This window comes from Puma concolor, chromosome D4 (assembly GCF_028749965.1).
Source record: "Puma concolor isolate L17-30 chromosome D4, mPumCon1.1.hap2, whole genome shotgun sequence".
NCBI classification, from domain to species: domain Eukaryota; kingdom Metazoa; phylum Chordata; class Mammalia; order Carnivora; family Felidae; genus Puma; species Puma concolor.
Window position 1 is genome coordinate 77,170,127 of NC_141679.1, and position 16,288 is coordinate 77,186,414.

The 16,288-nt window shown below is 42.7% G+C and overlaps 1 protein-coding gene across 5 annotated transcripts in view; it reads right to left on the minus strand.

The window, feature by feature from the left end:
• Positions 1–16,288, minus strand: part of ASTN2 (astrotactin 2) — an 881,464-nt gene that overhangs the window by 292,108 nt on the left and 573,068 nt on the right. The gene's annotated exons all lie outside the window — the stretch shown is intronic.

Consider the following 16,288-nt stretch of genomic DNA (forward strand, 5'->3'; position numbering starts at 1 on the left):
TTTGCTAGCTAGGTCTTGGGGATTGATACTGACAGTCAAAAACATGCCGGGTCTCATTTCAGTAGGGAAGGTAGACATTGAATAAAGAATCACACAAATATTAATTTAATTTAGGTCTTTACAAGTATTTCAGTGGAAAAATAGCACAAAGACAAGATATGATTTTTTTCGTCATTATTTCCATGGGCAAAGAACAGTCTGGGTGGGTAAATAATGAAGATCATATTGTGGAGAGCTAGGATTCGAACCCACAAACTACTTGATCGCAAAGCCTGTGGGTGCCCTTCCCTCCCTCCTCAACAATGTGACTGCAAAGCCATTGGTGGAACAGAGCAAATCCCTCGCCACCACTTTCTAAGCTCAGTAACCTCAGTGTCTTTCTCTGCAGAATGGATGTAACATTGGCTCATCTCCATGAGCTTGTTGTGAGGAGTGAAGAAGATAAGTACTTGAAGCACTGTGCAGAGTCTCTGACCCATACATGTGTGCTCGGTAAATAGCAATTATCATCATCGTTAATATTATTAGGCAGTATTGAATTACTGACCAAGGTAATTTGGTGGTCTATCATATACATCATGTCCTGCGTGGTTGGTTAACTTTTAGCCTGGGCATATTTTTATAATATGCTTCCTCCATTCCCCAGCTGCTGCCACCCTCCAGTCCCTGAGCCCAGCACGGTGATATGAATGGAGCAGGACATGTGACCGTGTGGTGTAAGGGGAAGGGAGGAAGAGATGTTTGAGCATGGGTTTGGAGCCACACTGCCTAGATGTCAATCCTGGCTCCACCATTTATTTCTAAGCTGGGTGACTGAGAAAATTAGTGTCATCTCTGGACATCACACTGCTGTGGGAGCTGAATGGATTTATACAGGTAAAGCTCCTCCCTGAGTTCTCCTCTTAGGTCACTGGGAACTCGTTCTCATCCTCTTTGGCTGGTGCCTCTTCATTTCTCTGACCTGTAAGTATGGGAGCCCCTGGGCTCTGGGCCTGGGCTCATCTCTTCTCTCTCTACTCCCTGATGAGTCTGTCTCCTCTCATTTCTTTTATATCATTCATATGCTAAGTAATCTGACATTTGTATTTCAAGGCCGGTTTCTCTTCTCTGTTGGTATATCCAACTGTCTCCCTGACATCTTCATGAGGAAATACGTGAGATATGGCCAGATGACGTTTACTAAAGCAGGGTGATGATTACCTGGGGTTTATGATACTGTTGCCTACTTTTATTAATGGCTGGAATTTTCCACAAATGAGTTCATTTTTTAATATGGCTGAAATCAAATTTCTGTTTCTGCTCCCCTCCCTTATGCCTCCTCTCCTGTCTCCATCAATGGGACTTCCATCTGTCCAGTGGCGTAGGCTAAAACAGAGAGCCAACCTCACCTCCTGCTTCCTCTCCCTCATCAGCAAATTCTGTTGCCCTATCTTGAGAATACACCCAGAATCTGCCCACCATGTCAACTCGTACAGCCATGCTCCATTGTCTTTCACCTGAACCACTGCAGAAGCCTTGGAACGGCTTTCCCTGCTTCTATCCTGGCCACTAAAGTCTATTCTTCACACCCCAGATGGAATGGTCTTTTAAAAATATGAGTGAGATTAGAGCCCTCTTCTACTCAAACCATGCACTGGCTTGCTTCTCTTCTCACTCAGGATAAAATCCAAAGTATGGCATTTACATGACTCATGGGACTCCACACAGATTGCCACAGCGTTCTACTTGCCATCCATTATTTTTTAACTTAGAACATTTTCTCCTACTACTCACCCCCCCCCCCTTCACTATGTTCCATCCACCTGAACTCCTTTTTGTTCATGGACCATGCCAGGGGTCTATGAACTTGCTGCACCCTCCGCCTGGAGGCTCTTCCTTAGGTACCTGTAAAGCTCACGATCTCACCTAAGACCTACGTGCAAGTATCACCTTATCAAAGAGGGCTTTTCTGTTCAGCCTGTATTAAACAGGACCCCCTGCCCAGCACATGCCAGCCCTATGATCCTGCCTCCCTCCATCGTGTTTACACTTGACATAGTCTCTATATAGTTATCTGTTGATTGTCTCCCACACTGGAATACAACTCACGAGGGCAGGGATTTTAGGGGCTTTGTTCATTGCTATATTCCTGGCTTTCCAAAGACAGTGAGTGACATATAAACAGGTACTCAGTAAAGTTTTGGTTAAATAAAGATACAATGGCGCCTGGTGCAAGATAAGTCCTGTATGTTTGTCACTGCTATTCTTGTTACTATTGTTACTACTGCCACTACTGTTAATTTTACTAGGACTTAGTTGACTCACAATGACACAACAAGATGTAAAGACCTTATCAGGACCTTATCGTACAGATGAGGAGACTTGGCTGAGAAAGGAGAAATCACCTGTGTGAGGCATGACAGACCAAGAGGAAGAATTCAGTCTCCAAAACCCTGCTCTCTCTCCTCTCCGAGGCCCCTAGTTTTTCCATGATGGCATCGTATATCACTGATGGGATCCCTGTATTAGAATGTTCTCTGTGTTAATTTTTTAGAAGTTCATCGCCTATGGAAAGACCTTTAAGAGATATCACTAAATGAGGGTAAAAGTAAAAAAAAAAAAAAAAAATCAATACACTTTGTGTGATTTTTATGGAAGAAAGGGGAGGGATAATATTTAATCTTACTTGCTTGGATTTATATGTAAAAAACACTGGAAAGATCCCCAAGAAAGGAGTAACAGTAGGGTAGGGCCAGGGGAATAGGGACGGCAGAAAACAGGGAAAAGATGAAAAACTACCATCGTATGTATTTTATGCTGCTTTTGTTTTTGAACTTTGTGAATTTAATGTATATAAAAAATAAGCCTTCCAAAACTGTCACAGGCAAAGGAGCCCAGAAGACAGACAGGTAAAGGTATAGTAGTGACGAAGCCGGCCTTGAGATTCTCTCAACTTGACCCATCTTCAAATAAGCTTCTTCCTGACTCTAGGTGTCTGACCTCTCTTTCTCAGACTATGGCTTTAGACAAGTGTCCCTATAAATTCTTTATCTGCCCCTTTAGCTAAAGTAAATCTTTCAAGAAGAGTCTGGCTAGTTCTCCAACCCAGGAAGGAAGGTCTTTCTTAAGGATCCGGAAGCCATCTCTTTAAAACACAGTCGTCAAGGAAGATAGCAGAGAAATACGTCTTTGGATTTGGAATAACTCCATCTGCGGGATGTATTCCGCTGGTGACCCTCCCCTGAAGTCCTCTGGTACCCTTCTACTTGCTTACCCCAACCACAGAAACCCTCCTGACCTTGTCTGAATGCAACTGAGTTCAGACCTCTCTCCCTGTTGCAGCAGTCTTGAATAACCTCTTTCTGGCCTGTTCGACACAGTCTGATGAAATTTCTGCTTTGAAAGTCACAGCACTGGATAAGAGCCAGGATCAGAACAAAAGGACGTTACGTACAAATTAAGGTAGTCTGAATCACTGACTTTATTCAAGGCTACTGCAATAAAAGAGAGGGGTTTGAACTCAGTTCCACTGGGCTAGAGGGCAGAGGATTTTTGAGGCTGGGGTGGGAAGGCGGGAGGTACTGGAGGACTCTGGCACTAGGAAAGGGGGTTTGACCCATAGGTATGTCCTACATATTGACTTATTTTAAATTTGCAAATGCATTTCTCTATCTTTCTCTACAATTACATTTCAAAAAGAGATGCTCCCAGGTCTTTGAGAAAGAAAAAAAAAAAAAAAAAAAAGGAAACACAAATGTAAATAATACAAAAAAAACTATATCCTTTTCCCCTTTATACCAATGTTGGGCTCCTTGAGTCCTGCTCAGCTTTTAGCTCCAGAACCTGGCAGATGATAAGTACTCAGTGTCTATTTATTGGGTGAATCACACAGCTGAAGGAGAATTTAATTGCTATTTAGTTTAATTTCAAACTAGGTTTCCACCTCCTTTGCAAACACAGCTGCAAGATTTCCTATAGGCTTGTATATTCCCAGTGGTTGGGTTCTCATGAACTCCTTAGAAGTAGAGGGGGAATTAATACAAACTTGTAGAACGCTGAGTTCTCTGAACTTCAGTTCTCTGAACTGTGAGTGGGCAGGGAAGACTCATCCCTTTATCCTGCCTTTCTTCCTACTCTAGAAAGCATCCAAAACAAGCTGAAGCATCTTCAAGGTCACAGGTCATGGCAAGTGCCGGGACCCGCACAGAGAATGGAGAGGTGGCTGACTGATTCAGGGTTGATTCTTGCAACGTGGTCAGGAATATACTGAATTAACTAGGACTGGGTTACCCAAATGACTGCAGCTTCTGCTCCTGGCTTATGCCTGCTAATTAATTGCCCACTTAATGGGCTCCTCTGAGGATCTTATGAGACATAAAAATAAATGCTCATTTTGGACTCTTAAAAGCCACCTTTGAGGTGTTTCACTAGATTATCATTAATAGAAATTATTCAGCAGTGATGTTACATAAAACCCCAGCCACTGCCCTTGGAGCTCTCTGTATTAATTCACATCCAATAAACTGTGATCCTATCTTTCATTAGAATTGTTACTAACTACATTTCTATTCAGGGCATCTCCCTGAAATGGAAATATTTCCCTAAAAATTAATTTTCCTGATACACATGCGTAGGCTTATTAATGTGCGCTTAGAATAGACTTACTGTTTCATTTCTCTGGAAGGAACACAAAGAAAGTAATGTTGGTGAATTTGCATCTCACATGATCTCAAGTGTGCCAGGATGGGCGCTCCGGCACAAAATATCGGAGTAAGTGGCATCTCACAGATCCTCAGATTCATGTTAGGAAAATGTCACTAACATTTGCACATGTCTTTACATTTACAAAGCATTTTAACCTGACTTTTCTCATCACCTCTCCCTCCCCACCATAATTCTCCTGTGGGGTTGGTATGATGATGTTCCCTGATTTAGTGGTGAGCAAACTGGCCTCAGAAGGTTCTAAGACCGTGAAAAGTTTCATAGCCAGTAATGGTCCCATTACCGTCGGGGTTTAAATAACCTTTCCTGACTGAATGCCCATCCCCCACCATGGTTTATTTCTACAATCCCTTTCCCTCACCCTCTTCAACATCCTCTAGACGTCCATGTCTGCAGATGCTCTGTGCTCTTACTTGCCTGGGGGCACTCTCCCACCTAGCTAACTCTTAATCACAGACTCCAGATTTCAGCCAGCAGCTTTCAGGAAGCCTCCCCTACCTCTGCTCACCAGTGGCCAGTGGTCCATCTGCATAAGCATAGAGACCTGGACTGTCTCCTTCATCTTTTCATCCTCAAAGCTCATACATCACAGCCGAGCAACAAAAACTTGTTAAAAGCAAATGGGAACCAGTGGTAAAGCCAGGACTGGAGTCTCTGACCTCAAGTGCAGCCCTCTGGCCATTTCATTCCCTCCTGTAATTAACAAAATGACAAAAACAACAAATGACTTCTAAGGTGTGACTTCTTCAGGGAGTGATACACCCGATGTTGCCTTAGCATAATGCAAATATAGTAAAATTTCATCGCTGTGGACTCCATTAATTAAGGATGCATAATGCTTGGCCAGGGGCTGGGCTGGCTTGTACCTTTGGAGTGTTTATTTATAAAAGAGATTGCTAAGCACATTAGTACATTAGCAGTGTAAACAAGATCACCAGGGAAACGGCAGAAGATACTTAAGAGAACAGACTGCCTGGAGTCACTTTGGAAGCACCCATTATGAACAAACAATCACTGTGCTAATTACAATTGCTCTGCTAATTACAATTACTGTGCTAATTACAATCTATCCTTATCTGTTCCATAGGCTCCCCTATGGACTTTTTCTTCTGAGCACTTAGACCAGCCTGAGTTACCGCCTACATTTTCGTGTAATGAAATTGTGGTTCTTTAAAAATTGTCTCTGCTTTGGATGGCTCAGTGGTTCCAATAGGCTTCCCCCTCCTAGAAAAAGAACAGAGTCAGGGATTTTGAAGCCAGAAAATTAAAAACAAAACCAAAAAAATGCAGGGGGAGAAGGGAAATGAACCTGGTTGCTTTTGTTGTTTTAGCACCTTCTGCAGACTAAAAGACACAGTTTTAGGTTAGTCGGAGAACATTCAAAATACGCTATGTATAATTTGTTTTCCTCATAAAATGACCACGTTTGGTAGATTTAGAGATGTGAACACCAAGAACAAAATTTAAAAAAAAAAATTAAAGTTGCTATTTGTCTTTCTTCTCTTACTATAATTAGGGAGAAAGATTAGAGAGGCCTTTTTTAGAAATGGATTGCAATTCCATGCTCCCGCATGCAAAAAGTAAAAAGCATCTTTCACTAGGTCTTAATTTTACTACTTTCTTTCTGTCCCCAATTATACTAATGAGTGTTGAGGGTATGAGATTTTTGTCTAAGCACTTAATAATAATAAAGCTTTGGGGCGCCTGGGTGGCTCAGTCAGTTAAGCAACTGACTTCGGCTCAGGTCATGATCTCACAGTTTTGGGTTCAAGCCCCACGTCGGGCTCTGTGCTGACAGCTCAGAGCCTGGAGCCTGCTTCAGATTCTGTGTCTCCCTCTCTCTCTGTTCCTCCCCTGCTCGTTCTCTGTCTCTTTCTGTCTCTCAAAAAAATGTTAAAAATATTAAAGAATAATAATAATAATAATAATAATAATAATAAAGCTTCACTCAGGCCGGTGTCTCCTCCCAAATGGATTTCTCACTACTGTTTCAGGAGTCTGTCTTCCACCTGAAGCTGACTGTAGCCCAGCTCTCTGCTGCAAAGTCCTCTCTGCTGTATTCAATGGTGGTGAACTGAGATTGTGGCACACAGGAGGCTCTGATCTGGGCACCCAACCATGGCTTCAGGATACTGGACTCAGGATGAGTGTCTTCCCCCAACTGGGACTGATTCTCAGAGCATCCCATAGCCATCACTAAGCAGAGGAGATGGATGGATGGATGGATGGATGGACGCAGAAAACAAGTTGTGCTACATTATACACTAGGGACCTGTTGGATTACAGGGCAAGACTGTCACCCTGACTGCTGCAAACCCCAAATACAGTCTCTGCACTTGGTCACTCTGGATGAAGACTCCTTTGGGAGTGCATGGCCTTCTAGGTGTCATTGGCCCTGGGACTTGAATACTGCTCTCCAGTAGGAAAATGGAAAGGGAAAATCCTTCTCTAGTCTCAGGCATAACCTGGGCTCACAACTCATGAAAAGTTCAGTTTAATGCCTTGCTATTCAAAGCTGGTCCTCAGACCCGGGAACTCATTTGTAAAGCAGAGTTTCAGGTCTTATCTTCAACCCACTGAACCAGAGCCTCTATTTTAGCAGGATCCCTCGGTGATTTGTATGCATATTAGAGGTTGAGAATCACCAGTGTAGTTCATATGTACTATGTTCTGGCTATAAGCAGACATAGGGAAAAGTCCTACCTTTAGATAGGGTTTTTGTGTATAATAATGATGATGAGCTATTACTTGCTTTCCTACTCTTCGAGGATCATATGGTTTGAGCCATATGTGTGTGCATTTGCACACATTACTGGAGGCTACAGAATGGAGACGAGAGCAGGGCATGACTCTTGGCTCCCTCACCTGCTGTATCACCTTGTATGCCATACTTCACTTCTCTGAGCTCTAGTTTTCTCATGTAGAAGTATCGTAGTCAACCCATTCTACATGTGTCATGGGAGAAATACCTTCCTATGACCCTCAAAGTCAGGCTTTGAAAGGTAAAGAAAATCTGGTTTTATAATATCAATCATCTCTAAGGGTACTGGGTAATGTACCAGAAGGAAAAGTAGGATCTGAACAAGTAGGTTCTGATGTGCAGAACATAGAACTTACTGGTTAACCTTCATTGTGTTTAGATGCATATCCTTTCCTATAGGTCAGGACCACTTCTAAGCTGGTTATTACATATTTTTAATATTTCCACAGAAGTGTTCCACACTTCCAGAACTTTTAGGCATAAGCCATGGCCCATTATCAAATCCACACAGTACACATGGGCATCTAAATCCCACATTCCTCATTGAATGTAGGTCATTCATACAGAAACAAAGGAGCTATCCTACAGGACACAGGTAATACAATACATGAGCAAGATTTTGTCCTTCCAAAAGAAGGTGACCTTGGGCGGTTGCCTATTCCACAATGCTGGCTGAGTGGTCCACCTCCCAAAGACCCACAGAGCATGAAGGGCTCTGTTCCTGCCCCTACCCTGGGCATTTCACCAAAGCAATGTATTCACCAAAACATGTTGGGTGGAGGAAGCTGGAAGGATGATGACAGGTCTTAGAGGATATTTTTAGGTTAAAACCCCACTTTACAGTTGAATATCTTGAGGTTCACAGAGGGTAAGAGATTTATCCAAAGCCACACAGCTATGCAATGGCAGATGCAGGGTTTACGCCTCATCATTTCTCGTGGTGGCATTTGACAGTTCAGAGCCTGGAGCATGCTTTGGAATCTGTGTCTCCCTCTCTGTCCCTCCCTTGCTCACGTTCTCTCTTGAAAATAAATACACATTCAAAAAGTTTTAATCCTCACAATACCATCAAGAAGTAGGTATTGTCATTATTTCCAATTTAGAGATGAGGAACCCGAGGCACAATGAACAAATGTGCCCAAGATCATACAGTTGACAGGTCGCAGGCTAGGACTCAGACTCTAGAGTCTGGCATCTTAGACACGAGGCCAGTACATCTCCAAACTGCTGGATAATGTGAGGCACATGGGAATATGGTGATGCTTCACTTTCCCAAGCTCCTTATTTTAGGAGGGGGAAAAAAAACAAAACAACAACAACAAAAAACAACAATTAGTAAGTCTTGGTGCAGCTCCAGGTGATTCTTATGATCAGGTGAGTAGGAGAAGCTTCACTAAGCCTGTGGCCATGGGGGTTGAATAGGAAGAGGCTGTATTCCTCAGTATTCGTCTAAGTTCTGCCATAACCTTAATTTACAGAAACGGCAACTGATCAGGAGAGAATGAGCAAGGGTGATCCAACAGGAAGTGGCAGAACAGGTAGGGAAACTCAGCTTTTTTATTCCAGGGTCTATAGGACAGGGGACACATTGGCCTTCACTCCTGCAGAAGATGTCCAGAAACCTTGGGAAAATGCATAGACCAAAGAGAGATTCTTCTGTATCCAGCCCAAGAGTCAGGGCCCCAGGGAAAGTTGCCTCACAACTCCTGTGATCCAGCCTCTAATTTCTGTCCTCAGTTTACTACTAAAGTCTCATTAATTTATTCCCTAGAGAAGGGAACATACAGCTGTGTCTCCAGGTGGCAAGTTGAGGATATTGTCAAGAGTTGGGATATAACTGTACAGGTAGGCTTGAAAATTGTCTTGAGAATCAGAAGCTAATGCCACTTTTAATTAATAATCTCTCCACCAGCAGCCTCCTTTGCTTTCTCTTACTATAGTAATACCATGGTGTATCACAAAACACCCAGGCCTGAGAATGCAGAAAAACAGCTTCCAGTCCTATCTCTACCATTAATTCTTTATATGGAGGCTTGACCTTGATGTTGCCATCTGTATAGTGTGGAAGCTGGATCATAGATCTTTAAGGCTTCAGAGTGGATACAGTGCAGCTCAACAGACTGGGGGTTGGAAGCCTGACTTTTTCATTTACTAGTTATATGATTTTAAGTAGTTCATTTAAACACTGTGAGACTTAGGCATCTCATCTACAAAAGGAGGGAGCATCACTGAAACTTCTTCAAAGTTCATCCATTTATAAATATGGTTTTTTTGGGGGAGATGAATGAAGGAAATGGTCAAGAAAAGAATAGAAGGTCTTATTACGGTTCTCATATAGGTGGTGATGTCAAGTGGGAGAATGCTAGAAGCCCGAAAGTTACACTGGTGGATGGGCTTTGTTGTTAGACTGAAGTTCTATCACCTGATAGCTGTATGACTATTAGGCTAGTTAGCTTAACATCTCTATACCTCGGTGTAGTAAATGGTATTGATGTCCCATGTTTTTCTTGATCTTCTCAGCACCTGGTAGACAGCATTTCATGTCCCTGCTCAATACTTTGAGGGGTACTGTAACCATAGGACTGGATTTGACCAATGGAACATGAGCAGAAAGTCACCACTAGGAGGAAGTAATGAGAGCAAATTCCCTTCCCATTACCATAGTGTTCACAGAAGTACATGGAGATGATGTTTCTGTCAGGAGGGAGACACAGAATCCAAAGCAGGCTCCAGGCTCTGAGCTGTCAGCACAGAGCCCAAAATAGGGCTTGAATTCACGAAACACGAGATCATGACCTGAGCGGATGTCGGACGCCCAACTGACTGAGTCATCCAGGCACCCCTCCTTTGCTCTTTTTTTTTTTTTTTTTTTTAATAAAACCAAGTTGTTAAGGGCTATTTTGTGATTGGTATTGGGAACATTAAATAAGAAAATATATAAAGTACATGGTATAGGATCTGGCACATAACAAAAATGTATATGGCTAACTGGAGAAAATGAGAGAAAGGGAGAAGGGAGGGAAGGGAAGGATCCAGAAACAGCATGTATCATTAGCCATCTCCCAGGAAGGCACTAGAAAAATAGCTTTGGAGGCCACTTAATAAGATCTGACTCAGGACCCTCCACTGGGAAACAAGTGGGTGCCACTAACAAAAGCCAGCTTTTCTCAAATGCTTAAAGAGAGCCCTTCTGTCTCACCAGGCGTAGGCTGGTGGTGCCTCATCCTGAAATCCCACATCTCACCCAAAACTATCCTCTTACGCTGTACAATGTGCACATCTGATAAGCAGACTAGACTGAAAAGCGCCTTTCTAGCAAATCTCTCATGAGCTCCTCGTGCTCTTTGTAGGTCATCCTGGAAGGCCTATGAGCAAACATCTATTGCCAGCAGAACCATCTTATTTTTGATGAGGCTTTTGCAAAATCTACAATTGTAATTTGCTCAGCCCCCATTTCCAAGCAACTTCCTTCACTGCAATTTCTGAGACTCCAGGCTGAATAAGAGCTCTTGACTGATGTTTATCTAAATCCCTGCAATCTATAACCAAAGTTGACCTCTCTTTCTTACAGGAATGAGGTAGGATGGATGAGGATTAGGGAGGGAAGGAAGTAAAATACAAACAAAAAATCAAATACCACCAACCTTTGATGACTTTATCTCATTCCGACAGTCTTTCCCAATTCCCTCATTGATGGAGAGCTAAGAGGAGGGAATTCTAATGGCAACCCTGCGTGGGTCATTAAGACCCACAATGTGCACCGAAAGGGATTAGAACCAGCAAAACTTGACATCACTTCCTGAGTTTCGGAGGTAACTCAGGAGTGAATTACGTTGACTCTCCATGTTTCTACAGAATCTGACAATTTCATAAAGTTTTATGTCCATTCATGTCCATCTGATTAGGAAATGGATTCCTAATCCAGAGCTCTCTCCAGGTACCACCCAGGTTCTTAAAATAACCTCTACCCATCCTGGGACTAAACTCTGCTGTGACTTGAGTATGAACTCTATCTTCTTCTTCTCTCACTTGAGGTCTGTCCCCCAAACCTTTCATTTCTCACTCCTTCCCACTTCCCCACCTTTTGTCTCTGCTTTGTCTCTGTGACTGCTTCTCGTTGTCACTCTTTTCCTATCTAACTTTCTGTGTGGTCTCTTAGAGTGTGCCGCACAAAATCTTCACACACAGTGGAAAACTCCCAGGTTTGTCAGGGTCCTAAGCATCCCCACATGCTCATCTCTCAGGGACAGGCTGCAGCCTAAACATGGCAACCTGAGAAGGTGGTCAGAAAAGGAATTAAGTTCCTGCAGAATCATGTACACGGGGGTGGCTTCTGCCTAAAGTCCATCCATCATTAAGAATCCGGCGTCCCCTGGGGCACCTGAGTGGCTCAGTTGGTTAAAGCATCCAACTTTGGCTCAGGTCATGCTCTCACAGTTTGGGAGTTTGAGCCCCACGTTGGGCTCTGTGCTGACAGCTCAGAGCCTGGAGCCTGCTTCGGATGATGTGTCTCCCTCTCTCTTTGCCCCTCCCCGGCTCGTGCTCTGTCTGTCTCTGTCTCTGTCTCTTTGTCTGTCTGTCTCTCTCTCAAAAATAAGTAAACATAAAAAAAAAAAAAAAAGAATCTGGCTTCCCCCAATGGCACCTGAGTCCTCCCTCTGTGTTGACCACATGCTATTAAAGGGATACGAGGAAGTGACAGACATCCCTTACAACAGAACCAGAAGCCAGAGAACATTGGTTTGAGAGTCAGAAACTCTAACCTTGAGTCTCAAACGGGCCCCAGATCATGGCGAGCCCTGGAAAAGTTATATCGTTTGCTGGGTCTCAGTTTCTCTATGTGTGCAACAAGGGGTTAGGTCTAATCGTTAAGGTCTTGTGCAGTGTAGAGACTTGAAATGGGAGGCCTTTCGTAGACCAGAAATCCAGGTTGCTTTTCCAGAGATTCGATGGAGGAAATGAGAATGCACATCTGTCCTCTGTCAGCATTTGCTAGGTGTGAGGATCGAGGTAGGGGCAGGGAGGAGAATGAAGCAGAGTGGTGCCTGTCATGCAGGAGACTCTAGCTGGTAGACAGTTTGAAATCCCAGGCCAGGCGGTTGTCAGGAAATGAGGCATATGGCAGGACGGCTGGTGGGGTGCCTGCTGGCTACTCTGGAGGGCTGGACCGAAGATTACTTGGAGGAGGGAGAAAAGGAACGGGGGATGAGGTGAGAAATGACAACTGCCTTTGATATTGAAAATTTTGCAGGCCTGCCTTCTGGAACTTGGAGGACAGAGAAGCCACTGCCTCCCCCCTGTCTGAGGCTCAGTAAGGGAGCCTTGAAAGAGATAAATTTAGACTCATCAGGAGCCACTTGGCTTCCCACTGTGGGAAGTCAACTGCCTTACCATGTGCCTCCGAGAGGTGACATGGTCTAAGGATGGAAATAATTGTAAAAAAAAGTTTAACTGAAGCCAAGGATAAGAGAGTTTATGTGAAATGGGTGAATCAAATACAATGGTAGTCTGGGGAGTTCCCTAAATCTTGAGGCTGTTGTCAAAAGAGAAAGTGTGGTCTATTCACTACACTCCTTTCAATGAGCAAATCAGGGCAGACATAGACCCTGGCTATTCAGAAACAACTCAAGATTGAAGGGTTGGAAACAATGAGAAGAGTGTTTGAGGCAGAATGAGGATTCCGGATGGGGCTAAAATTCTGTCAGAGACTCCCAGGCTCAGCCTTTACAGCAACATGCTCTCTCTTAATGATCAGTTTGTTGGTAGTAGAAAGGCCAGCATGCTGGGATCTGACCTGAGGTCATGAGCTAGCTTTGCAGTGACTTGTTTTGTGACCTTGCCCAAGTCCCTTCTCCATATGTAAATGAGATCTGGGATTCCATGGAGGTTCTTTGGGATCTAGCATCTTACTTTCCAGTGTGGGTCCTTCTTTTGCACCCAAAGCTAATCTCCACACAAGAGAATGAGAATTAGTACATTTGATCACTTAGTCTGATAGCTGCTGTGAGAAATCAAGCTACATAAAACATACAATGGGTCCATCACAGTGGCTGGAAAGTGATGAGATGACTATGCTTGTCATGGGTGGGACCAGGATTTGGAGCCAGGTCTATGTGGAGACCTGTTCTGCTGAGTCCCCACCCCTGCTAATCTGTATCTGTCCATCTGCAGACTCGTTCCTTGACCAGAAAATGCCCTTCCAACTCTTATCCCTCCCAAGAAGTACTTTTCTTTGCTATCACTTCAAACCCCAATTCATAAGCCTCATCCTCTGAGAAACCCCTTATCATTCCTTCTAATTCTTCTCAAAAGGCTTCACAAAGAAATTCTTTGAAAACTACTGGAATACCGCTTTGCAAATTAAATATTCATGTATTTTTGTCGATTGTGTATGTCATTGTGCAAGCTTGTAAATTCCCTTCTCAAAAAACAAGGGACACTTTCTTTCTTTTGGATACCACACAGCATTATTTTACCTATCAGGGTGCTCAAAACAGAAGTTTCATAAAGTATTAAAACTACAGAAAGTTAGCATTGTGAGTCCCAGTATTGAGTAGTTCATTTGCATTATCCTTAAGTCTCTCAGATTTTTCCAACAAAGTAGCATTCAGCTGCTGTTCGAGCCTCTGCATAGTAGAAAGGAAACTTCACTGGGATTTGAAGGACTCAACTCTGCTACCAAATTGCTGTGTGCCTACCAGTCACTCCTATTACCCTTAAGTCATCCCTTGCTTGACCTTCTCTTCTGCCTACAACTGCTCACTGGCCATTGGGCATTATGCCTTTCAACTAAGTATCTTCCAATATCCCCCTTTCTCTCCTAACTGTTCCCATTATCCCAGTTGAAGCCACCAACACTCTTATGTGACTTCCAAAATATACCCCCAACTAAGCCCCCATTTCACACTTTCCCATGCCACCCTCATTGCAACCTACCTCCCACGTAGTCACTATGAGGTTGAACAATGTAATACAACCACTCTTTTAACCCTTTATGAGTTCTCCCATTTACTATTAGAATAAAGACTTGGCCAGCAAGACCCCCATGATCTGCCACTATGTGCTGCTCTGCTCTGGCTTCACCTCCCACAACTCTTCCCTTACTTTCTCAGCCAAAACCACACCAGACTTCTTCCTATCTTAAAGCCAAAGGCGTTTTTTTTTTTTTTTTTCCTTCTTAGAACATCTGTCTCTGCTTGAAATCTTTCCCAATGCTAACTCTCACTCATTTTCCAGGTATTAGTTAAATAACACTTCATCTGAAAAGTAGACTCCCAAGTCTTATTATTGCTTTCTAATCCAATAGATGCACACCCACTATTCTGCTCCAACTAAATTAGAGCCTACTGTTAATTGCTATCTTGGAACACTGTATCTTTATTCAACAGTACTTACCACAAATTAAATAAGTACATAAGATTACAAACACACACACACACACACACACACACACACACACACACACACGTATGCCCACACACTACACGTAGACACCAGAGGATCTCAGGCCACTTTTATCTTACTTTTCATTGTATCTCAAGTAATCAGCATGGTACTTGGAAAACAGTAGGTGCTCAAGCAGCTGTGGTAACTACACAGGTGAATGTTTTAGGGGGTTCACATTTCCATGCTTGTTCTACAAACCAGGAAGTGACAAGGTATACTGGATGAAAAGACAAGAGCAAGACTTTGGAGTCAGCCAGATTTACACCTGATTCTTTGCTCTGCCTTTCACTGGTGACCTTGGGAGAGTCACTTTACCTCTCCGGTGTTGACATATGAGCTGCAAAATGGAGGCTATGGTGCCTCCCAGGGTGTTAATAATGAAGCTAAAATGGTATTATCCTGCCTCTCTCACTTCCTAGAAGGGATATTAGGGAGAATCACTTAACATTTCCATTTTTTTTCTGTATAAAGGGGATGAAAATAGACCCTGCTTCTCAGGGCCATTGTGAGGATCACATAAATTAATAGATGGTTAATAGATGGCAAGTGCTTAGAATGCCCTCAGCATGTGCTGAGTTAGTATCATCACCACCATCATCATCATTACTGTTATTATTATTATTAATACTAAACATACTTGGTAAAGAGTTTGACATGGAGTATTTCTTAATAAATAGTGGTCATGATTACCACTCCTACTATAACCACTATTATTAATTAGATGATGGAATGGGGATGATAATGATTATAATGGTGATATTTCTTCCCAATTCTGACTTTTGTTGACATGACCTCAAAATGCTAGGGTGAACCCTGCCCTGTGATAATATCCTATTACATTTTCATGCAAAACTGTCTAAAAGTACTGTTTTTTTTTAAAAAGATAATCATTCTTTATACATAGAACAATGCTTCTCATTCTACCATCTTTTGATTCTTCAGATTGTGAGACGTGATAAATCCTGCTTCTTCAGATCTCTCAGGGAGGCTTTCATAATGACGCTGCATGTCTAATCTTCATATAATTTGGCCAACTCAATCCTCATTCTGTTTGCTCTTATATGAGAATGGTCTTATCTTTTAATTTCATAGGTACCTCTATATTTATTAACAGAGAAAGAGGTCTTTGACATTTTGTTGAGCAAAAAACAGCAATTTCTAAACAGCTTTACTGAGATTTAGTATGTGTGTGTGTGTGTGTGTGTGTGTGTGTGTGTGTGTGTGTAGATAGAGAGAGGGAGAGAGGAGTTTTAAGAATGTTCAAGAAAATGTTAATTCTGGATATTTCTGGGTGATGGGAATTTTATTTTCTACTTCATTAAATGTCTTTATTTTTTAACTGCCTGAATAGCCTACATAGGATACTTATTTTTTAATAGA